The 25,592-nt window shown below is 35.9% G+C and overlaps 1 protein-coding gene across 1 annotated transcript in view; it reads left to right on the plus strand.

Annotated features, from left to right (window-relative positions):
* The window catches only part of LOC137655320 (uncharacterized), a 436,860-nt gene that overhangs the window by 84,832 nt on the left and 326,436 nt on the right, over positions 1 to 25,592 (plus strand). The gene's annotated exons all lie outside the window — the stretch shown is intronic.

Below are 25,592 nucleotides of genomic sequence, written 5' to 3' on the forward strand. Positions count from 1 at the left end.
CAGTACAGGATTATAAATTAAACTATAGGAGAGATTACTCGTGTGCCATATGTGGATGAAATCATAGTGAGGTGTAGATGTAGATGGTTTGGGCATGCTCCTCGCACTCGCCAAGAGAGATTAGTTCACCATGCATTTAACTGGGCTCCACAAGTTACTAGAAGAGTTGGATGACCCAGGCCTACATGGCTGAAGACTATGAAACGTGAAGTCGGAGATGATGAATGGAGAAATATTGAGTTAAAAGCTCCAGATAGAGAAGACTGGCGAAATCTAACCGATGCCCTTTGCGTCAATAGGTGTAGGAGGAGTATATATATATATATATATATATATATATATATATATATATATATATATATATATATATATATATATATATATATATATATACATACATATATATATATATATATATATATATATATATATATATATATATATATATATTATATATATATATATATATATATATATATATATATATATATATATATATATATAAATATATATATATATATATATATATATATATATATATATATATATATATATATATATATATATATATATATATATATATATATATATGATTTTACCTGTCACTTGTTTACCAGTTAAAGATACGATTTCACCAGTCACGATTAACTTTTCGATTTTGACGCAATATTTTGATTATGGATGTCTCTACAAATGCAAATGCAGAATGTTGGAATAAATAAGAAAACCCAATTCATTGTCATAGAATTCAAACCCTTCGCACGACAAGGTAGGGTAAGGATAAAGTAGCATATCACCCTAACCATAGAACTTAGGTCTTTTCTTTCATCGCATGCTTGATCTCATGTGTATTAAGAATGTATGAAGAAATAAAGATATGCAAATGTTGTTGTTGCTGTAACCTAAACTTCGTCACACACACACACACACACACACACACACATATATATATATATATATATATATATATATGTGTGTGTGTGTGTGTGTGTGTGTATGTGTGTTGATTGATGTGTAAATATTTTTGTGTTTGTGTATAATATATACTCCTGATGACCTTTTAACTTTTGTGGTTTATGAAACTTTTTTTATGTGTATCACTGAAAGTTTTTATCCAAGCAGAAAATAAAAGAAAAAATGTTTCATGTTTCCGTGACACCGACTGATACGACTCTAATCCGGTCACGAGAGTCGAGAGGAGGAAAGCGAAACTTAGCACTTCTGAGATGCAACTGCTGCTGCTGCTTGCGGGGTATGACAAACTCGAGAAAGTTAAGATGTTACTGATGCCCTACAGATGCATATGTATCTGGTGGGAATGAATTAGTAGTTTTCAAATTTATATGTATAGGGTATAGGGGTGTGGCGACCTATGTGTACTCCTAGTATTGATATAAGGTGCAATTAGCTAAAATGGACGGCATGGAAGAGGACCTTAACCCCAGCCCCCCACCCCCAGCCCCCCACCCCCAACCCCACCCCCAACCCCAACCCCATCCATTCCTGTCTGCAGTTCAGCGAGCTGTAAATGAGTGAGTGAATTTTCTAAGGTCAAGACTAAGGGCGTGGGTCCAGCAATATCTATTCCTTTAAGACTCGTTGGGAAGTGAGATGGCTGTACCCCGCCTCCCTCTCCAAGGGGAAACAGATGTATGATGAAAAGATATAAATACATATGTGAGTACAGAACAGCAATGTGTGATTCCTAATCTTTTTAGTAAATTGGTTAATCAGCTTTTTTTGCTTATGTTTATCATAGAAAGGAATAATGCTAGATTGTAATCAGTCGATCAGAACTCTTGTTTTCCTCCTGCAAATCAAATATCATCCGAGAGAATAATAAAATTTAGCTAATTTTACCATAAGAAAAGTATAATGCAACAGCGAAACGTAGTCATATTCGAAATCACGCAAAAGAGTTATTGGTGTCGTGAGCAAAATTTTGTAATCAGCGTAACACTTTATCTTACTGACAAATCCTTTTCCTTAACAACCAAAATAAGCACAAAAGTAGATATTACGAGCGAAACTCCTTAGGAATGACTTAACATTTAGAATCGATAAGTAAACAGAATATTGAACGGGGTCACCCCCCGTACAATGAAATCGTGACGCTACTCTACACCAGTTGCATATGAAATGCTCCTATATTTAAGAGACAGGTGGGGTAAAGAACAAATTCTTGAGCAGAAAGTTGATTTTCTTTTTTTTATAACCAGTATACTTTAAATATCCTTTTTGTCTGTCTACAAAGATGAGATGATAAAGGAAAGCTGCAAAAGTGGCTGGCTCACCGTTTGGATAGGTTACAGTTGCAATGTATTGTGTAGAAGTTTCAGAATAATACATGGTTACATATTTCATGTTATAGAGTAAGATTTTAGATATACTAAACATGAAAATGGGGATGTATCAATTTTCAGCCTTAGGGTATTGATAGGTTATTTATAGGATTCATTAGTTACTTTTGGGGTTGCATGGGATTCCAGGGACTGTTAAGACTATTTCGGCTTGATATCTAAGTTTTCCATTTAGGGATAGATTTTGTAAGATATTTGTCGTGTAAGTAGAATATTTGATAATAGAATAGGGTGTTTCAAATCCTTTGCGATAAATCAGCGTCCCTTTAACATTACTTATCTTTTGATCTATGTAGATACAAATCGCTGGTGACTTCCTCTACTTCAAATCCTCGAGAAAATCCATAAATGGAGTTCTCAGTAATTGCGTTCTCGTAAATCTTAACGTTTCTTTGACATTTTCCATTTTACTATTGACGCAATCAAGTTTTGTTAATGTCACTGGAGAAGGATCGAAGCAATCGATCTCTCCTCCCCCGCCTGCCTCTCCTCCTACTACCATTCTTCCCCTGGTCTTCTAACTCCCTCTGCTCCCTCACCAACACCTGCTTGGTGTGGTCAGTCATGTCTTCACTAATCGTCTCATTCTAGAATCTTTACTTTGATTTTCAGCAATGAGTTACCTCGGTGGAGAATGAGAAACGAAAGGTTATCTGCTGGAAGCGTTAATGGTTGCAATTTATATTCCCACTGAACCCCATAAAACAACCTCAAGAATGTGCTTGAAATGTCGTGCAATGGCACACACACACACACACACACACACACACACATATATATATATATATATATATATATATATATATATATATATATATATATATTATATATATATATATATGTATGTATATAAATATATATACACACAAACACGCAATAACACAAAGGAATTCAACGTAGCATTTTAAGGGCAATGAATTACCATGAAAGGAATTAATACTCTAAAAAAAAAAATAACTTCTTGAATAATTAAGAGTTACTGACACACAGCTAACACACAAAGAAAGTTTTATATTGGAAGTGAGGGTTTCATTACGTTCGGCCAAATATGTTTTTCCACAAGTAGCCTATATTTTGTCCAAAAAAGTTTACACATCCGTTGTTTTCATACTTCTTGATATATATATATATATATATATATATATATATATATATATATATATATATATATATATATATATATATATATATATATATATAGATCGATTTTTACACACACGCACATGCACACACACAAATTCAATCCTTCCAACCCCGTACCCCATTCCCAACAACAACCCGCTGGTTTGTCAATTTTTGGGAGAGTGTAGGTTCCGTGTGTACATTTCGGGGTATCCAACCCCCTCTCACCAGGGTATGACCTCTCTCTCTCCCTTCCAAGCGTGACAAGATATATATATATATATATATATATATATATATATATATATATATATATATATATATATATATATATGAGTGTGTGTGTGTGTGTGTTTGTGTGTGTGTGTACTGCCTATTAGCTTGCATTTAAATACACACACCACAGGCACATACAACACCCACATAGCCTTAGTCCCATGTACAGTAAGTGTTGCGAGGTGAGCGATTTCTTCCTGTCCATGGCGACTCCATGCCCCCGCAAGTGAGACACCAACGGCGATCTCGTTGTCATAGCGGCTGAATTGCATGCTAGCATAAACAGACATTTTCCACCTTCAAAGGGCCGTCTTGCGTGCGTAGAACAAAGTAATGCACTTCATGTCGTCCATTCCTTCCAATAAATGTCATCCTATTTGATGTTCTACTTTCGCAATAATCGTTAGATCTCCATAGAATCGTGTCATTATCATGCTCTTTGCATGTCATAAGTTTGGCTGAATTCTGATACCAATATATATATATATATATATATATATATATATATATATATATATATATATATATATATATATATATATATCATCATCATCATCATATCCTCCCACGCATATTGACGCAAAGGGCCTCGGTTAGATTTCGCCAGTCTTCTCTATCTTGAGCTTTTAATTCAAAACTTCTCCATTCATCATCTCCTACTTCGTGCTTCATAGTCCTCAGCCATGTAGGCCTGGGTCTTCCAATTCTTTTAGTGCCCTGTGGAGCCGAGATGAACGTTTGGTGAACTAATCTCTCTTGGGGAGTGCGAAGAGCTTGCCCAAACCATCTCCATCTAGCCGTCATTATGATCTCATCCACATATGGCATTCGAGTAATCTCTCTTATAGTTTCATTTCTAATCCTGTCCGGCTATTTAACTCGCAAAATCCTTCTAATGGCTTTGTTCTCAAATGTACTAAATCTATTGGAGATTGTTTAATTGTCAGACCATGATTCATGTCCATAGAGTAACACCGATCTCACTAAACTGATATATACTCTGATTTTTATAAGTAATTACAGGTGATTTGATTTCCAAATTTTACTTAACCTAGCCATTGTCTGAATTGCTTTTTTTAATCTCTCACTAAACTCTAATTGAAGAGACCCTGTATTGGTGATCATAGTTCCTAAATACTTGAGTGATTCTACCTCATTAATCCTTTCTCCCTCCAATGATATTTCATCTTCCATTGCATACTCCGTTCCCATCATCTTTGTCTTTCATCTATTTATCTTTAGCCCAACCTCGCGTGTGATTTCACCCATTCTGGTAAGCAAGCATTGCAAATCCTTTGATGTTCTGATAACAAGGATAACATCATCAGCATACTCTAGGTCTGCTAAATTTCTATCACCAATCCAGTCCAATCCTTGCTCACCATCTCTGACTGTTCTATGCATTACAAACCCCGTGAGGAGGATAAACAACATAGGTGACAACACATTCCCTTGTAGTACTCTGCTGTTCACTGGAAATTCATTTAATAAGACTCCACTAACATTAAATTTGTACTTGCTATGCTCATGAACAGACTTAATCAAATTTACATATTTAAGAGGAATTCCATAATAACACAGGACTCTCCACAAAATTGGCTGGTGCACATTATGAAAGGCTTTTTCATAGTCCACAAATGCCATCAAAAGGGTATTTTTATATTCTACGCATTGCTGTACAACATGTCTCAAAATGAAAATTAAGTCAGTGGAACTTCTATCTTTTTAAAATCCTGTTTGTTCATCTTTCAGCTTTTCATAAATCTTTCTTTCCAGTCTCTTTAGAATAAGCATACTATATATTTTCATAACAAGTGATGTAAGTATTATGCCTCTGTAATTGTTGCAATCAGTCAGATCTCCTTTTTTTGCTATTTTCACTAACACTCCTAACTCCCATCCATCAGGTTTTGCCTCTTCATGCCACATTCTACAAAATAATCTTCATTTTCAGCCAATATCATCTCAGCTGTTATTCCATCGTATCCAGGGGATTTCCTTCTCTTTAGTTTTTTTAGGATAACTTCAACTTCAAACACACTGAATTCATTCATGGGCACATCAAGGTATTCATCAGCTTCAGGTATATCAATAAAATTATTCCCTTCATATCTCCTATTCATAACCTCACTAAAGTTTTCCATCCAACGTTGTCTTTCTTCATCTTCTGTTGCCATAACAGAACCATCTCTCTTTTTGATGGTCATATGCTTCTTCTTCTTTGCCCCAGTTGAGATTTCATTAATGATTCTTTGAGCAATTCCTACACCATGGCCACTTCCCGAATTCATAGCTTGGTCAGCCTTATTTGCTTTCCTGTCTAAATATTCTCTCTAGTCATTCCTCGTTTTTCTTTGGACCTCACTGTCAATACTAGAATTCTTACCATGATCTACCTTGTAATTTTCCTTACTTCCTCAAAAACTTGCAACAATCAATTTCTGTCTATGTCTCCTTTTTATAGTATTCCAAGTATCATTTGGTATCCATGGCTTTCTCCTTGTAATTGCGTGTCCCAAGACTTCACTACCAACTGACTGATATATGTTCTTAATATCACACAATTCTTCATTAATTGTCTATTCTTCGTCTCTTAAAGTTTCAAAGACTGCAAATCGATTTATACATTCAATTTCAAATGTTTCTCTGTGCTCTTCTTCTAAAAGCTTAGTTGTATCAAGCCTTGGTGATCTATCCATCTTTCTGTTGGGTGCTTTCAGTTTTAATTTCAGTGTGGCAATGAGGAGCTGGTGATTACTACCAGAATCGGCACCTCTATAGTTTCTTACATTTCTCAGAGTCCTCCTCTCTTTATTAATGGCAATGTGATCTATCTGATTTTCTTAAATATCACATAGTGAAGTCCATGTATACTTGCGGATGTTCTTGTGTTGAAAAAGAGTACCTTCAATAACAAGATTGTTTTGTTGAACAGAAACTTATGAAATATGCTCCATTTTCATTTGCAACTTCACCAAGACCTTCAACACACATCACATTCTCTATCCTTTGATTATTTCTTCAAACTTTAGCATTGAAGTCACCAATCACAACTTTCATATCTCTCTCAGGGATCTTATCCATTACACTTTGCAGTTTTTCATAGTATTCATCTTTCCTTTCTATAGGGGAATCATTTGTTGGGGTATAGCTAACTATAATACTCATATTGCACTGCTTTGATTTGAACTTTAACAGTAGCAATCTACTATTTACAGCTCTCCACTCGGTTAATAACTTTTCTGCTCTTGGTGTCATCATCATTCCTACCCCTTCTCTTCCAACTCCATCTGATCTTCTTGAGTAGATATGTATATTGCATTGGTCTAAAGTTTCCTTACCGATCCCCTTACAACGTGTTTCACTTAGGGCCAAGGTATCTAGATTATATTTAATAAATTCATTCTCCACTTGCTGTAACTTCCCAATCTGATTTCTGGTTCTAACATTCCAATTACCTATTTTCAATTTTTCTTTAGAATTTATAACCCGGGAGATTCTTAGCACCCTGCTACGCCTAGGACTGAGGTCCATTCTGTCATCTTCTCTTTCCATGACTGACTAAATCCATAGAGGATTCATTGGCTAGATACATCAAAGGATAGACAATTCTGTGTGATGCGCAGTGCCTATCTAAATAAGGCAAGGGATCCCTGCCAGTCCATACTAATTCTAATAAGATCAACCACCAGGCATCAGGAGTAAAAGCCGAAGAGACAGTTTGTCCATCGCCTTAAACCCAATCTGTCACCCTGCTGCCAGTAACTTCATCAAGAATTAATGGGGGCATTTCCTCCACACCCAAAGATCTCATTACTCCACCAAGTTGCTCATCCGCTTATACGAGCTTAACAGTTGGCAAATATGGGTTGCTAAAATATACCGCCTAGCACGGTTAGCTAAGTTATATCACCTAGCACGGTTAGCTAAGATACACCGCCTAGGACGGTTTTATATATACATACACACACACACACACACACACACATATATATATATATATATATATATATATATATATATAGTCTTATTTCGTTTATGAATGGTAAGATATCGAAATAAGGCCGTTGGACATTGTTCGTAATGCTTGGTTATGAGGATGATTCCGCATTCCTTCCCGGAAACCGGCAATTTCAGCAATAGACCAATAATTAATATGGTAAAGACAGTTTCGTGTCATGGATTATATTTAAGAGGGAATGAGACAATTTGGTTATTGTTTTTTGATAACTCCTCTGCATCTGGAGTCAGATTGTTATTCCTTGTGCAACCTTTGACTCTTCTCTTGTAAGGATAACTGACTGATTAGATTAAAACATTGAGCATCAAACTTTGAAACACAGTTTATGATAAGGGAAGAAATTTGTAAAGCGTTTTCTATTTTAGCCACATTTCCCAATCCTTGATAAGCAAAACAAATTAAAAATATTAAATTTCGATGTAGACAAATCCACGGAAAAATACTTTTAAGATTTTGTTTTCATTATGAATTACCTTGAGTTTAAGTTTACTTGGGTCAGTAAATCCCCACCAATCTAATGAATTATTATTATTATTATTATTATTATTATTATTATTATTATTATTATTATTATTATTATTATTATCCTGAAACATAGAAATATATTCTTAAGAAGCCTGGGAAGATTTCTAAGATAAAAATTACCTTTTTTCTTTCTCTTCAAGTATGTGAAAATTATAAAAACTAGAGTGATGTGAAAATTTTAAATCAATCGAAGAATGTATATACTGTATATTATTAATTTTTTTATAAGAATTGCTCGTTCTCAAATAGTAGCATTTTCAATATGAGGGTTTCTTCTTCTTCTTCTTCTTCTTCTTCTTCTTCTTCTTCTTCTTCTTCTTCTTCTTCTTCTTCACGCACATTCTAACGGAATAAGACCAAAGACAATGATCTCACCCATCATCTTCCAAAGTTAAGATTTTTTTTTTATATGTGAGAAAGAAAAGAATAAGGAATAGTCATAGATTGATAAGTAGGGCAACTAGAGGCATAAAACCTGACGTGTCATAAGTTTTATTCTTTTGTCAATCTATTAATTTCGTTTGGGAAATATCCTCAGGCGATATCATTGAAACTGATCACTGATTGTGGAACTTAGTTACCGTCGCTCTCTGCTCACCAGAGGTTAGACTTCAATAAGAATGATAATGATATCAAATTCACCGTGAATACAAATATCTCATGAACATGATTTGAAGGTAATGCCACAAATAAGATGTGTTTATCGAATAGGCATCTTATACCCTTCGTCACTATACAGTCTTGGGTGACGCTTAATCAGAGCCAACCAGCCAATCAACGTGCAAGCGGAAGCAGCAGCAGCACATATTCATTGTAATGAAGGATTTTGATGAACGAAGTGATAAGCTTCTGAACAACCCCAACTGTTTTAATGATGTTTGCGGGACGAAGAAGCATTTGCGTGCACTTTTCTTACAGTTTTTCTTACAGTTTTTGGTTAATGATGGGAACTGAGACTATATAGAATAACTTGACATTTCGGTATTGATAAAAATGGATCTTGTCTGAACCAGATTAAACCTGATTTTGATTAAACTTCGTAATTTTGTTAAAGAAATCGCATAGCTTATAGTTTATAAAGACATTATCATCATTCATATAAAATATCTCAAAACTGGGTAGAATATCTTAACTGACCGATGCCTATTTCATTGACTTACAATTACAAATTTGAGCAAAGAATGCATTGTTTTGCATCCCAACCACATAATATGATCTTGCATCCAATGGCAAAAAGAAAAGAAAAAAAAATTCCAAAATAATGATTGCGCAATTGATCTTTAGAGAGTGTGCGAATCACGTACAGCATATTTCATTTACGCAAGATTAGTCTTCGTCTCCCTCATGAATAACTCGATTATTGTAGCAGCATATATTCCGTCATTCCCATCCACATGGGAATCAGTACAAGTCGTTCATTATTCGGAGCAAAGATCATAAATACATCAATCGACTTTCTCTCTCTGCAGGTCGAAACTCTTGTCACGGTGCGCTCGTTCTTTTGTCTGGCAAACTAACGGGATCTTGTTGGAACTGGTTATGGTAGAAAATGATTACCGCTTGAAAATCAATCGATGCTTTTATAAAACTTTGATATCGGGCTCCTATGGATCTATGGTTAAAAACTGGAATAGTTTAAGTAGTGATTACTGTATTTATTTAAAGATTTTCGCCTACCATTTCCTGTAATAACTGAGAGAATACAAATAGTCCTTTCTTCTATGTTCCTGACAATCAAGTTATTTACAACAGAATGCACCAGTAGCGGGTTGCGGTCCTGACACTTCCTAGAATGGTCTGAGCATTAGTTTTATAACATTGTTACTGTTTGCAATTTTTTTTTGCTTCATGACTCATTTTTTCTCAAGTTTCTCTCCTTTTGTGTAGGCTATTGTCAGGGGGAACAACTCCGCACGACTACGATAGAATTGAGACAAATACTATGTAGTCTACGTAAGGTGGCAATATTCTAGAATTCTTAAAAAGACGAAAAAAATAATAAACTGAAACATCGTGGACGAGAGAGACTGAGTAATCAGATGGCTGCTTTATAACTACTTAAAAATAATTTCTGGGGTCAAGCAGATATCCGATTATCGCACTTTTATTTACATAAATAATTGATGATGACGTCAGTTTTCCATCAATATCGATCTCACATGGAATTTTACGTTAGCTAGCCATTGGATTGACCTCCCGAGACGCAGGCAATTCAATCATGCATTTGTTCATGATCCCTTTACGTTGGGAAAGTGCGCCAGACATTCATAGAGGTGGTAGGATTTTTTTTTATTTATTTTTTAAATCAGTGATCGAGGAAATGGAAAACCATGTGATTTTTTTTTCGTGGAACTTGAACATCGCATACGTAAAGTAATATACATACACACACACACACACACACACACATATATATATATATATATATATATATATATATATATATGTGTGTGTGTGTGTGTGTGTGCGTGTATATCTACATGTGTAAACATTTGTATATATACTGTATACATCAATTTTTTCTTTTTATTTGCGATAAAATCCGAAAATCCATAGTCTTCCAGTTTCTCAGCAAGTGCTGACTCCTCTTTCTGGTTGGGTGGACTGGTGGGTGGTAGTCCAGATGTCAAGCGCAACCTACCAAAGACAAGCCATCACAGCTCAGCCACTTGCCTCTATCGGCTATTTACCTATTTACCCTTTCCTAAGGTGGGCGGTATTGTCACTACATTTTACTCCTAATTTTTATATATATATATATATATATATATATATATATATATATATATATATATATATATATATATATATATATATATATATATATATATATATATATATATATATATATATATATATATATATATATATATATATATATATATATATATATATATATATATATATATATATATATATATATATATATATATATATATATACATATATATATATATATATATATATATATTTATATAAATATATATACATATATATATATATATATATATATATATATATATATATATATATATATATATATATATATATATATGTATATACAGTATATATATGGTGAGGCTGCTAACCCAAGTCCAGTTACATCAATGTTCAAAGGTGATAAGTCAATAAAATCTATATTCTTATGTAAATGAAGAATATATCTTTGTGCGTGTATGTGTGTGTGTGTGTGTAGCACCATTTTATTATACATAATATATAAGTAAAAATTCTCTCCTAGTATTTTTCGGGGCAAAGAGCTTGATTCACATCGGGAAAAGAATTCCCATCCCCCCATCTCTCTCTCTCTCTCTCTCTCTCTCTCTCTCTCTCTCTCTCTCTCTCTCTCTCTCTCTCTCTCTCTCTCCCCATTAGATTCAGCATGCCTTGCAGCTCTTCGTCAGATTTAAGGTCAAACACAGAAGTCTTGTTATGAGTTCCTGGTGTTGAATAATGACCTTGCGAAGGCAACGACCGTAAAAACAGGGCTCTTTGGTCTAAAGGTCCGTCATAACCAGAAATTCACCTTAATATATTATTGATATCATTATGTATCAATAACGACATACTTAGACACTTCCTGTTTGAAGGTTGGGAATCCAGAAGAATTATTTACCCTACTGTTAACTACCTTAATCGTCTGACATATGAGAAACTCCTAATAGATGATAAGAAGATGACATATGTATATATTGATAAAAAAGATAAATTTAAGTGATAACATTGTTTTATCTGCGTCTGATTACAGAATTTATGTATTAAAGAAAAAGGACGATTTATTAGTTTTGTGAAATGTCCTGATGAACTGCACTTAATCTTGTCCTTTGATCATATTGTATTGTCAACTATTTTTTTCTGTTACTAAGTGGTACTTTCATATCAGTCAAATAAATATCAATTTTAGTTTTTTACACTTTTTTAAAACGATTCATCTGCAAGTTAACATACCAAGAAGTCAGACTTGCAGCGAATGTTATTATGGTGAACAGCCTCATGTAAGTCTCTTTTTATAGTTTATATTTGAAAGATCTGTATGAATGTTGTTACTGATTTTAAAATATTTTATCTTAATTGTTCATTACTTCTCATGTAGTTTAACTATTTTCTTAATTCTTTTCCTCTCTAGGTTATTTTTCCCTGTTGGAATCCTTGGCCTTATAGCATGCTGCTTTTCCAACTACGGTCGTAGCTTAGCAAGTAATAATAATAATAGTACCTGCAGTCCATGACAACCAACTACTTACAGGTGGTAGGTTAACAAAGGGCTATTGATTCCTCAGAAAAAGCCTTAACTTTCAGATTTCGGCAACTACGTTGGGAGAATAGTATGGTAACAAAAAGACTACAGAAACATTTCAGTATATAAACAAATACTATACATGATATATATATATATATATATATATATATATATATATATATATATATATATATATATATATATATATATATATATATATATACATATATAAATATGTATATATATATATATATATATATATATATATATATATATATATATATATATATATATATATATATATATATATATATATATGAGTGTGTGTGTGTGTGCGTGTGGGTATGTATGTGCGTCAGTTTGTGTTTGTAAGGAAAGACTTACTAAGGATCAAGCAATCAAACGTACCTCATTTCCTCCCAAGGCTAATAAGATACATGGTGAAAAACTACGTAATATAAGTTTATGTATAGATTTAAGTTAGTTTATAAAATTTCGATGAAGTCACTGGCAGCCGGGTGACGGATTGAGTTTAAAGGCCGATTCACACGACCCGTTTTCTTTCCGACAGGCTGGCCGTCGGTTAACCGGCGTCTAGCTTTCTTACGTGTATTCAAATGCAACTGTTCACACGACCCGTCAGGCCGACGGCGGCCCTCGGACGTCAGCCGTCCGAGTCGGCCCGGCTTTCTTTCCAAGAAACCTCGTCCGGTTTGACGGACGTTAGCCACCCGTCCCAACCAACGGGTGGATGATGTTTTGTGTGAACGAGGACCTGTATTGTACCCGTTCGTTTCGTGGCCTATGACCCCGACTTTTCCTCATAGTATAGAGTCATAGAAATTAGTTAGTTTGTTGTTGACACCATGTATTAGACGTTAATTGAACTTTTTCAAGGGTATGAGGAGATGTTTGACATGGCAAACAAGATGTATAGAAATAATTTACATATATAAAAGATATGGAAAATGACTGGAGAGGCATTAAATAAAACAGGTGAGTTTATCGCAGTTTTAATATTCTTGGCATGGTGCATAAAGCATTATGAAGTTGCATAACTTATTTTATCAACACAGTTATCAACCAACATCTTATAGTGTCAAAATTATCGTAATTTACTCGGTCCTAACGTGACAGATTCTAAGTATACAATGAAAACCGCGCGCTGGTAAACGGATACGGAACGCCTCGCGTGAATGTACAACATTTCGACGGCGGTTAGCCACCACCCAGCCTGTCGGAAAGAAAATGGGTCGTGTGAATCGGCCTTAATGCGATAGACAAGATGTCTCTTTGGCTTCTATTCCTGACGCCTGTCGGATGACCTTACTGGAATCAGTATGGACCGGGAGGGGTCACTTGCCTTAGTTAGATAGGCACTGCACATCACAAGGAACTGGCTATCCTGATGAATCTAGCCAATGAATCTTCTACAGATTTAGTCAGTCAATGGAAAGAGAAGATAACAGAATGGCCCCTAGCCCCGGGTGTAGCGGGGTGCTAAGAATCTCCTGATTTATAAATTCTAAAGAAAAATTGAAAATTGGTAAATGGAGTGTTAGAAACATGAACTAAATTGGGAAGTTACAGTAAGTGTAAAATGAATCTTTGAAATATAGTTTGGATATCTTGGCCCTAAATGAAACACGTTGTAAGGGGACTGGTAAGGAAACCATAGACCAAGGCAAGATATATATCTACTCAGGATAGACAGATGGCGTTGGAAAAGAAGGGAAAGGAATCTAGATGACGCCAAGAACAGAAAAGTCATTAACTGAGTGGAAAGCTATAATTAGTAGATTGTTGCTTGCAAAGTTTAAATCAAAGCAGTGCAATATGAATATTATAGTTTGCAATGCACCAACAAATGATTCCCCTGAAGAAAGGAAAGACAAATAATATGAAGAGATACAGAGTGCAATAGAAGAGATCCCAGAAAGATATGAAAATTGTGATCGGTGACCTCAATAATAAAGTTAAATGAATAATCAAGGTATAGAAAATGTGATAGGTGTTGAGGGTTTTGGCGAAGTTGCAAAGGATAATGGATCACAAATCATAAGTTTTTGTTCAACAAACATTCTTTTCAAGCACAAGGACATCCACAAATATACATGGACTTCACCATGTGGCAATTTCAAAAATCAAATCGATCACATAGCCATTAATAATGCGAGAAGGACGACTCTGAGAAATGTAAGAAGCTACAGAGGTGCAGATATTGGTAGTGATCACCAACTGAAAGCATCCAACAGAAATGTAGATGGAATACCTAGATTTGATACAACTAAGCTTCTAGAAGATCAGCACAGAGAAACCTTTGTAATTGAATGTAGGAATCAACTTGCAGTCTTAGTGACTTTGAGAGACGAAGAGCAGACCATTAATGAAGAAAGGTGTGATATTAAGAGCATATATTAGACAGTTGGTAGTGAAGTTTTGGGACATGCAGTTACAAAAGGAAACCGTGGAATTAAATGATACTTGGGATACTATAAAAAGGAGACAATGGGAGAAATTGATTGTTGAAAGTATTCGAGGAAGTAATGAAAGTTAATCCAGTATTGATAGTGAAGTCAAAGGAAAAACCAGAAATAACTAGAGAAAATATTTAGCCAGGAAAGCAGATAAGGCTGACAAAGCTATGAATTCAGGAAGTGGCTATGGTGTAAGAATGGCTCACAAAACTATGAATCTATGAATGAAATCTCTACTTGGGCAAAGAAGAAGAAGCGTAATCCATAAAAAAAGAGATAGATCTGTTATAACAACAGAAGATGTAGACAAGCTACATTGTATGGAACACTTTAGTGTGATCATGAATCGGAGAAATGAAAGGAATAATTTGATTGATATACCTGACACTGAGGAAGACCTTGATGTGCCCATGAATGAATTCAGTGTGTTTAAAGTCGAAGCTATCATTAAAAAACTCAAGAGATAGAAAGCCCCTGGGTAAGAGATGGAAAGCCCCCGGATACGATGTAATAACTGCTGAGATAATATTGGCCGAAAATAAAGTGACTCACAGAATTCTTACAAGATTATTTTTTAGAATGTGGCGTAAAGAGAAAAAACCTGATATATAGGAGCTAGAAGTGTTGGTGAAAATGGAAAAAAAGGAGACCTGACTGATTGCAATAATTACAGAGGCATAACACATACATCAGTTGTTACAAAAATATATAGTATGCTTATTTTAAAGGGACTGGAAAGAAAGATTAACGAAAAGGTAAAAGTTATATCGACGAAATTTTCATTTTAAGACATGTGGTACAGCAATGTGTAAAACATAAAAATTCACGTTTGTTGGCATTTTTGGACTATGAAAAATCCTTTGAAGTGTGAACCGGCCAATTTTAGGGAGAGTTCTGCTTTATTATGGAGTTCTTCTAGAATGTGTAAATTAGATTAAGTCTGGTCATGAGCATATTAAGTGAAAAGTTAATGTTAGTGTATTCCTATCAAATGAATTTCCAGCGAACAATGGAGTACTCAAAGGGAAGGTGCTGTCACCTATGTTGTTTATCCTCCTCATGAATTTTGTAATGTGCAGAACAATTGGGGATGGCAGAAAAGGATTTGACTTGATTGGTAACCTAGAGTATGCTGATGACGCCATCTTTATTAACAAACCGCCAAAGAACTTGCAAAGCTTGCTTACCAGAATGCCTGAAATATCACATGAGGATGGGTTCAAGATAAGTAGAATAAAGACAGAGACGATGAGAACGGAATATGCAATGGAAGATTAAATACCATTGGAAAGAGAAAGGATTAATAAGGTAAAATCGTTTAAATATTTAGGAACTAGGATCTCTAATACAGTCTCTAAAATTAGAGTTTAATGAAAGATTGAAAAAAAAGCAAATCAGCCATGGGCTAGATTAAGTAAAATTTGGAAATCAAATCGCCGAAAATTACAAATAAAAATCAACTATATATCAGTTTAGTGAGAGCTGTGTTACTGTATGGACATGAGTCATGGTATGACAATGGAACAACATACTGCAGATATTGGAGTTTTGAGAACAAAGACCTCAGAAGAAAATCGAGAGATAAATGGCAGGACAGGATTAGAAATGAAACTAGAAGAGAGATTACTCGAGTGCTATATATATATATATATATATATATATATATATATATATATATATATATATATATATATATGTATATATATATATGTATGTATATACAATATATATATATATGTATATATATATATATATATATATATATATATATATATATATATACAATATATATATATATATATATATATATATATATATATATATATATATATATATATATATATACAATGAACGTTTATATACATATATGTAATGAATGAGCTCTTATAATCACCTCCCTATAAACTGTAATTAAACACTCTCTCTCTTTCTCTCTCTCTCTCTCTCTCTCTCTCTCTCTCTCTCTCTCTCTCTCTCTCTCTCTCTCTCTCTCTCTTATTTTGGCCTAATTTCAAGATTGACATATGAAACAGATTCCATATTTAAAAGTGGGAGGACGATGGCGAGGACAGGGAACCGTATTTGAAATGTCAAATCAATAGTGTGTTGAAATAAGTTTGTCTTTGGCTTGTTTTTTTTTGCATAAAGTTATTTATTTGGAGGTGTTTTCAGATTCTTTGTTTCTGTTTGCTTGTACAAGACCCATAACACTATCAATATCTTGCTTATTTGCACTCGCTTAGTAATATATATATATATATATATATATATATATATATATATATATATATATATATATATATATATATATATATATATATATATATATATATATATATATATGATGGACATCAACTCAGTGTCGTGTTCAATAGAAATAAATCTCTACTTCATGGATGGCGGCAATCAATCATGCCAATTGAGGTTCTAAGAGAAGTCGGAGTGCTAAGGGGTAACTAAATTAAGGATTTACCTGGTGAGACCTCTATCCAGCAAGTTTTACCCACCTTTCTGACTCATCAGCTAAGCAAATCGATAGATTTAAATTCGTTTTAAAAGTTAGTAGATTGGTTAAAGCACCGGCCACCCGGTGAGATACTACCGCTAAAGAGTTATTGGGTCCTTTGATTGGCCAGACAATACCACATCGGATTCCAATCTGGCTACAGGTCATCTTTTCTTTGCCTACACATGCTCCAAATATTCTGGCCTATCTTTTACATATTCCCCTCTTTCTTTATACACCTGACAACAATGAGATTACCAAACAATTCTTCTTCGCTCAAAGGGTTGACTACCGCTAGAGAGATATTAGGTCCCTTGACTGACGAGACAGTTCTACATTGAATCCCTCTATCTGGTTACGGCTCATTTCATTTTTGCTGGCACATACACAGAATAGTCTGGCCTATTCTTATACATTCTCCTCTTTCCTCATACTCCTGACAACAATGAGATTACCAAACAATTATTCTTCAATTTAATTGTTCAGGGGCTACTTTCTTCTTGGTAAGGGTAGAAGAGACTCTTTAGCTATGGTAAACAGCTCTTCTAAGAGAAAACACTCCAAAATCAAACCATTGTTCTCAAGTCTTGCGTAGTACCATAGCCTCCGTACCATGGTCTTCCACTGTTTTGGGTTAGAGATCTCTTGCTTGGGGGTACTCAGGAACACTATTCTATCTTGTTTCTCTTCCTCTTGTTATTTTGAAGTTTTTATAGTTTGCATATGACAGATTTATTTTGATGTTATTATTGTTCTTAAATTTATCTTATTGTTCTTAAAGTTATCCTCTAGTTTATTTCCTTATTTCCTTTCCTCTCTGGACTATATTCCCTGTTGGAGCCCTTGGGATTATATCATCCTTCTTTTCCAACGAGGGTTGTAGCTTAAAAAGCTATAATAATAATAATACTGCAGTGCAATTAGGTACTGGTAAATTTGAGTCATCAAAAGAAGACGTGTAACACATAGATATCATCACGTGGATATCATACACTAGATGCCACATGAACCGATCCCGCATACATGTAGACGACAGTGTGATGGGCCGAGAGAAGGTTGTGATTCAAAGACAGGATGAAAGCACCTTAGTGAGTTTATTATAGAACACTCTCCTTTATATACAAATGCAACAGGAAAATTCATGTTCAAAACCAACACCGTTAACGGTGAGAAAAACAGGCATGTTTATTCAGGTTCTTTTTAGTGTGAGGGAAGAGCGGAGATACAAGCATAATAATTACACAAAATGAACTATGTACGACCGTGTGACACAGGGTTGGTACACAGCTCGCCCCCTAAAAATGACATACTGTACATGTTAAATAGGGCGCCCTGATCTAGAGAGGCGAACTGTAGGCGGGTCATCTGGCAGGAGATAAACAGGTTTTAGATGATCAATGAAGACCCAGTCTTCTTTGCCACGAATGTATAGTAGGAATGCTTTTGGACTACATTGGATCACAAGGAAAGGGCCCGTGTAAGGGGGCATAAGCGGTGGCTTGCCAGTGTTGTTGCGCAGGAGGAAGTGCATTGCAGAGTGCAAGTCTGTTGGTATGTGATGCTTCGCTGGGGGCTTGTAAGTCTGGCGACATGGAGTAAATTTTCCCACGACGTGACGTATGCGCTGGAGATCATCGGAGAAGGTTGTAGAACGAAAAAATTCGGCAGGGATGACCAACGGGTTGCCATACACCATTTCAGCTACCGAGATGTCGAGGGTATCTTTAGGAGTGGTCCATAGTCCCAGGAGGACCCAGGGAAGCTGAGTAAACCAGTTGCAATCCTTGCAGCGGGACATCAAAGCTGCTTTCAGGGTGCGATGAAAACGTTCAACCATTCCATTGGCAGCAGGGTTGTAGGCCGTTGTCTGATGTAGGGTGATGCCCAGGAGATTTGCTAATGATGTCCACAATTGAGAGGTGAAAGTGGTACCCCTGTCAGAAGTAATATGTCCAGCGATACCAAATCTTGCAATCCATCCTGAGAGTAAGGCAGATGTACATGAGGCGGACGTTGCAGTTTCCATGGGAATGGCTTCAGACCAACGAGTGGAGCGGTCAATGACGGTAAACAGGTAACGATGTCCTTGTGATGTGGGTAGGGGGCCTACAATGTCGACGTGAATGTGTTCAAAATGACGCTGATGTTGAGGAAAGGTGCCCACTCCTGAATCCGTGTGTCGATGTACTTTGGAAGTTTGGCAAGAAGTACAGGCACGGACCCAATCCTTAGCATCCTTAGAAATGCCGTGCCAAATGAACTTCGTCTTCAGCAGCTGTGCAGTAGAATGGCACGAGGGATGTGAAAGGCTGTGAATGAAATCAAACACCTACCGGCGCATGGGAGCAGGAATCCAAGGTTGCTGTCTACCAGTACTGACGTCACAGAGGAGGGTGGTGTTGAAGTCTTCGAGGGGGAAATCTTCCCAACCGAGGGACGTGCAGGATGTCCTACATGCTTGATACTCTGGATCCAGTCATTGGGCTTCAGACAGGGCGTCGCAATCCAATCCCAGTTGAACAGCAGCCAACGTGTTTCTTGACAGAGCATCGGCAATGGGATTCCTTTTCTCAGGGACCTATTGAAGTGTGCAATTGTATTCAGCCACGGCGGAGAGATGTCGGCGTTAACGGGCGGACCAGGCGTCAGACTGTCGAGTAAAGGCGTGCACCAGAGGCATGTGGTCTGTGCGAGTGACGAAGGGCTCACCTTCTAAGAAATGGCGAAAGTGACGGACAGCCAAGTGCACTGCCAGCAATTCGCGATCAAATGTAGAATAACCCGATTCTGCCTTGGACAGCTTTCTGCTGAAGAAGGCCAATGGGCGGGGCGAGCCGTTGACCACCTGCTCGAGTACTGCACCAATAGCAATGTCGCTGGCATCGGTGGAGAGAAGGAGAGGGGCATGTGGGATAGGAAAAGTGTGAGCTGCAGCCGTTGATAGGGCCTTCTTTGCATTGCAGAAAGCCGCTTCTTGAAGGGGACCCCACTTCAGGTTCTTTGGCTTCCCCTTGATGGAGGCGTAGAGGGGAGCAAGAGTGGCGGCAGTGGCTGGCAGAAAAGGGTAATAATAGTTGATCATGTTCAAAAACTCCTGCAGAGCTTTGACGGTCGAGGGCGTGGGGGAGTCTTGAACAGATGCTACCTTCTCAGGGAGGGGATGGACTCCTTCAGGAGTGATGCGGTGCCCTAAGAATGACACTTCGTTGGCGCCAAAGGTACACTAGTCGTACCGGACTACAGGGCCGTTTTGTTGCAGGCAGTCAAGCACGATGCGCAGGTGACAGAGGTGTTCCTCTTTTGAGGAGGAGAACACAATTATGTCGTCCACATAGCATACACAGAAGGGGAGGTCCCCTAAGATACCATGCATGAGACGTTGAAACGTGGCCCCAGCATTACGAAGGCCAAAACAGGAGTAATTGAAGGTGTATGTACCAAACGGAGTGGTGATGGCGGTCTTGGGGATGTCTTCTGGGTTCATATGCACCTGATAATACCTCTTCAGGAGGTCAAGCGTAGAGAAAACCTTCACTTTGTGCAGGTAGGAGGTCACGTCGGCGATGTTTGGGAGGGGGTAGTGATCCGGTTCTGTTTGCATGTTCAGGCACCTATAATCCCCGCGTGGACGGATGGAGCCGTCTTTCTCCAGAACGATGTGTAAGGGTGACAACTATGGGCTGGAGGCCTTTTGGCAAAGGTCCATTTCCTCCATTTCGGCGAACATCTGTTTGGTGGCTGCCAATCTTTCCGGTGCCAGCGTAAGAATTTTGCGAAGACTGGAGGTCCCATTGTCTTAATATGGTGATAAATACCGTGCTTGGCAGGAGCCGTAGGCGTTTGGTGAAGTTCTGGATGGAAAACTCCGGGTACGACGTGAGGAGGTAGGCATAGGCATCCGTGAGTGCGCTAATGTGGAGAGCGAGGTTGGAGGGGCCGGGTTGAAGAGGTGTCGACAAGTACGAGTCTGCGTAGACCAATTGTCGGTGGGCGACATCGACCAGAAGGTGGAAATGATAGAGGAAATCCACACCGAGGATTAGCAATGTGACATCAGCAACGGGAAACTTCCAATTAAATTTACCATTTCCAAACGATAATGTGAGGTTCTTGTAACTGTAGGTGGGTATCGCAGATCCGTTGGCAGCTACCAAGCGCTGCATCATGTAAAAAAAAAAATTAGAAACACGGAAGGCCACCGCTACGAACGATGGCCTACTTAAACGTTTTTTGGCCACTGACAACTTTTGGCACATTTCTTCGCAGTTCTCCTGAATCTGAAGTGGTAGTAGCAAAACTGTGACGGATGGGAGGTAGTAAGTGGCTGTAGAAGTCGTTGGTTGGGGCTCGAGCGAGTGGTGGGTGGTGGGTGGCTTTATCGCCACTTCGGCACATCACGGGCTAGGCGTGTATGTCCTACGGCATTCATGTCAGCTTTGGTGGCCGTTGAATAGGCGTCCTCCTCGTCAGGGGTCGAGGCGTTGATGGAGGTCTTGAAGTGGCTGTCCATAAAGGCTTCGGGTTTGGTCATCAAGTACTTTATGGGTAAACTATGGACATCGGGTATGGCAGCGCATATAGGTCTGGGTAAACGGCGTATCAAAAGGGTACGAAGAAGGTTCACCTCACGAGGAGGTTGTAGGCGAGCGATACTGGTCATTTCCCTGAGGGCGAGCGAAGCCCTTTGGTTCCCCAACGGTTGTTGCGAGAGCTGAAAAAGCTTTGCTATGCGGGCGGCTGGCAACAGTGAGTACTGCTGCAGAAGGTATGTTTTGAGGGCGTCATACGCTATTGGGTGTCTCCTTGTTCACAAACCCAGTCGGATATTTCTGGGAAGGTGTCCTCGGGTATTGCCGCGAGAACATAATCTGCTTTGGTGGTTGAGTGAGTCACGCCTTTCTGCGCGCTGAAACCAAGCAAACACCTCAGCGCTGTCGAATGACGAAAGTTTCAATGGGGGAGCCGCAGCATTAACTTCAGTAGAGTCCACCATAGTACCAACGACGGCGGGGCGAAAGGGGTGGAAGGCGGGAGGAGCTAGTCGACTTCCGGGGTCACCAATGTGACGGGCCGAGAGAAGGTTGTGACTCAAAGACAGGATGAAAGCAACTGAGTGAGTTTATTATAGAACACTCTCCTTTATATACAAAAGCTCAATGCAACAGGAAATTTTATGTTCAAAACCAACATCGTTAACTGTTAGAAAAACAGGCCTGTTTATTCAAGTTCTTTTTAGTGCGAGGGAAGAGCGAAGATACAAGCATAATATATATACAAAATGAACTATGTACGATCGTCCGGCACACGGTTGGTACAACAGCATCTTCTCCCGGTAACTTATCAAGGTCGTGCAAGAAAAATCGAGTTCTTACCACTGTTTATTGTTAGTTTGTTGCAGTTTTATACTGCCTTTGACTGCACCAACACACTTACAGTATAGTCAAAATTAATTAGTAATCACAGAAAATCAATATCAAACTCTCTCTCTCTCTCTCTCTCTCTCTCTCTCTCTCTCTCTCTCTCTCTCTGTCTCTGTCTCTGTCTCTCTCTCTCTGTATATATATATATATATATATATATATATATATATATATATATATATATATATATATATATATATAGATATATGTTTTAAAAGTGTTCAGTACCTATAGTGTGTCCTCCCTAAAGTGATTTTGTGCCCCGCATATACTGTGTTTAGTGAGTACTTATAAAAATTCTTTTAGAGTTTTTGTAAACAACCCTATAGGAAGGTGATAGGTTATATTTTGATATGGTTAACTATTTCCATCAAGTGTCAACCTTAAATGTTGTATTCAGATATAATTTCAAGTGGAACAAGTGAATGTATAGTTTTCATAAGTGCTATTTCTTTTTCTTAGTCTAAGGTTTATTCAGATTTAATTTTCAAAGTCAAGTATTTATATAATTTTCATATCGTAACATTTTTGTCCTAGTCTAAGTTTTGTTCAGACGTATTATTTCAAGTGATTTATTTGATTTATGAAAATTCTTTCAAAGTGTTGTATTTTATATAGAATATATTTATTTTTGTAAAGAGTGTATTATTCCAAACTTGTATCCTGGTAATGAACCTTAGTTTAGTTTTGAGTATGCATAAGAGACCTTCGGATATTCAGTGTTTTATATATTATTGTCTGGGAGTTATTTAACTGTCTCAGAATTCCTGTATTAATATTTTAAAGTGTAACAGTTTTAATGTAAAAGCAAACAAGTGAGTGAAATTCGACAGATTGACTGACTTACCAGTCGTAGTATATATTATATTATGATTGGTTTCCATTCACAAGCCATAGTATATCATATTTTTGGTGCCCAGACCTGAGAGCCCTCTTTATATATATATATATATATATATATATATATATATATATATATATATATACATATTTATGTATATATATTCAGTATATACTGTATATTTAGTGTGTATATATATATATACATATATATATATATATATATATATATTATATATATAAATTACATAAAGAGGGCTCCCGGGTTTAGGAGCCTTATTTATATATATATATATATATATATAATATATATATATGTATATATATACTGTATATATATATATATATATATAGTATATATATATATATATATATGTGTGTATGTGTGTGTGTTTAGGTATATATACACACATACATACATACATATATATATATATATATATATGTGTGTGTGTGTGTGTGTGTGTGTGCATGTGCGAGTATATGTATGTGTATACACACACACACATATATATATATATATATACTGTATATATATATATATATATATGTATATATATATATATATATATGTGTGTGTGTGTGTGTATGTGTGTTTGTGTGTGCATGTGCGAGTATGTGTATGTGTATACACACACATATATATATATATATATACATATATATATATATATATATATACATATATATAAACATATATATATATATATATATATGTATATACACACATATTTATATACATCTATATAAACATATATATATACACATATATATATACGTATATATGTGTGCGTGCCTATATATATGTGTGTATATATGTATATATTTATATATACTATAAATATATATATATATATATGTGTGTGTATATATATATATATATATGTATATATATATATATATATATTACATAAAGAGGGCTCCCGGGTTTAGGAGCCTTCTTTATATATATATATATATATACATATATATATATATATAATATGTATATATATATATATATATACTGTATATATATATGTATATATATATGTGTGTGTGTGTGTGTTTAGGTATATATACACACATACATATATATATAATATTATATATATATATATATATATGTGTGTGTGTGTGCGTGTGCGTGTGCGAGTATGTGTATGTGTATACACACACACATATATATATACATACATATATATGAACATATATATATATATATATATATGCATATACACACATATTTATATACATAAATATATAAACATATATATATGTATATATATATATATGCATATATATACGTATATATGTGTGCGTGCGTATATATATGTGTATATATATATATATATATATATGTATATTCATATATAAACACAAACACACACACACACACACATATATATATATATACACATGTATGCATATATATATATATATATATTCATATACAGTATTCAAGTTGTGTCAACGGCTTAGCTGTAGCTCTTAAGACTGCAAAGTCTATGGTATTAGGGTTGATTCCAAGTGATTTTAGTTCCTCACATCATTTATCAGAAATGGTTGTCTAACGATATGTAAATATCTGTGGACTGTATTTCAGAAAGCACATGGTTGTTCTTTATTTAGTTTTGTATCTATAGTACATAGTAAGAAATTCATGTTTATTGTAAATGTTCACAAGTCTATTAATTTTCATTGGAATTTTATTGTACAGATACCTTTTTATTATATATTGTATATGGCTCTAATCTGCATTGCATAGGTGTGAAAGAGAATACCGGTATACATGGTCAATGAGAATCGGTATGATAATAGACTTC

This window comes from Palaemon carinicauda, chromosome 16, assembly GCF_036898095.1.
Source record: "Palaemon carinicauda isolate YSFRI2023 chromosome 16, ASM3689809v2, whole genome shotgun sequence".
In the NCBI taxonomy this organism is placed as follows: Eukaryota; Metazoa; Arthropoda; class Malacostraca; order Decapoda; family Palaemonidae; genus Palaemon; species Palaemon carinicauda.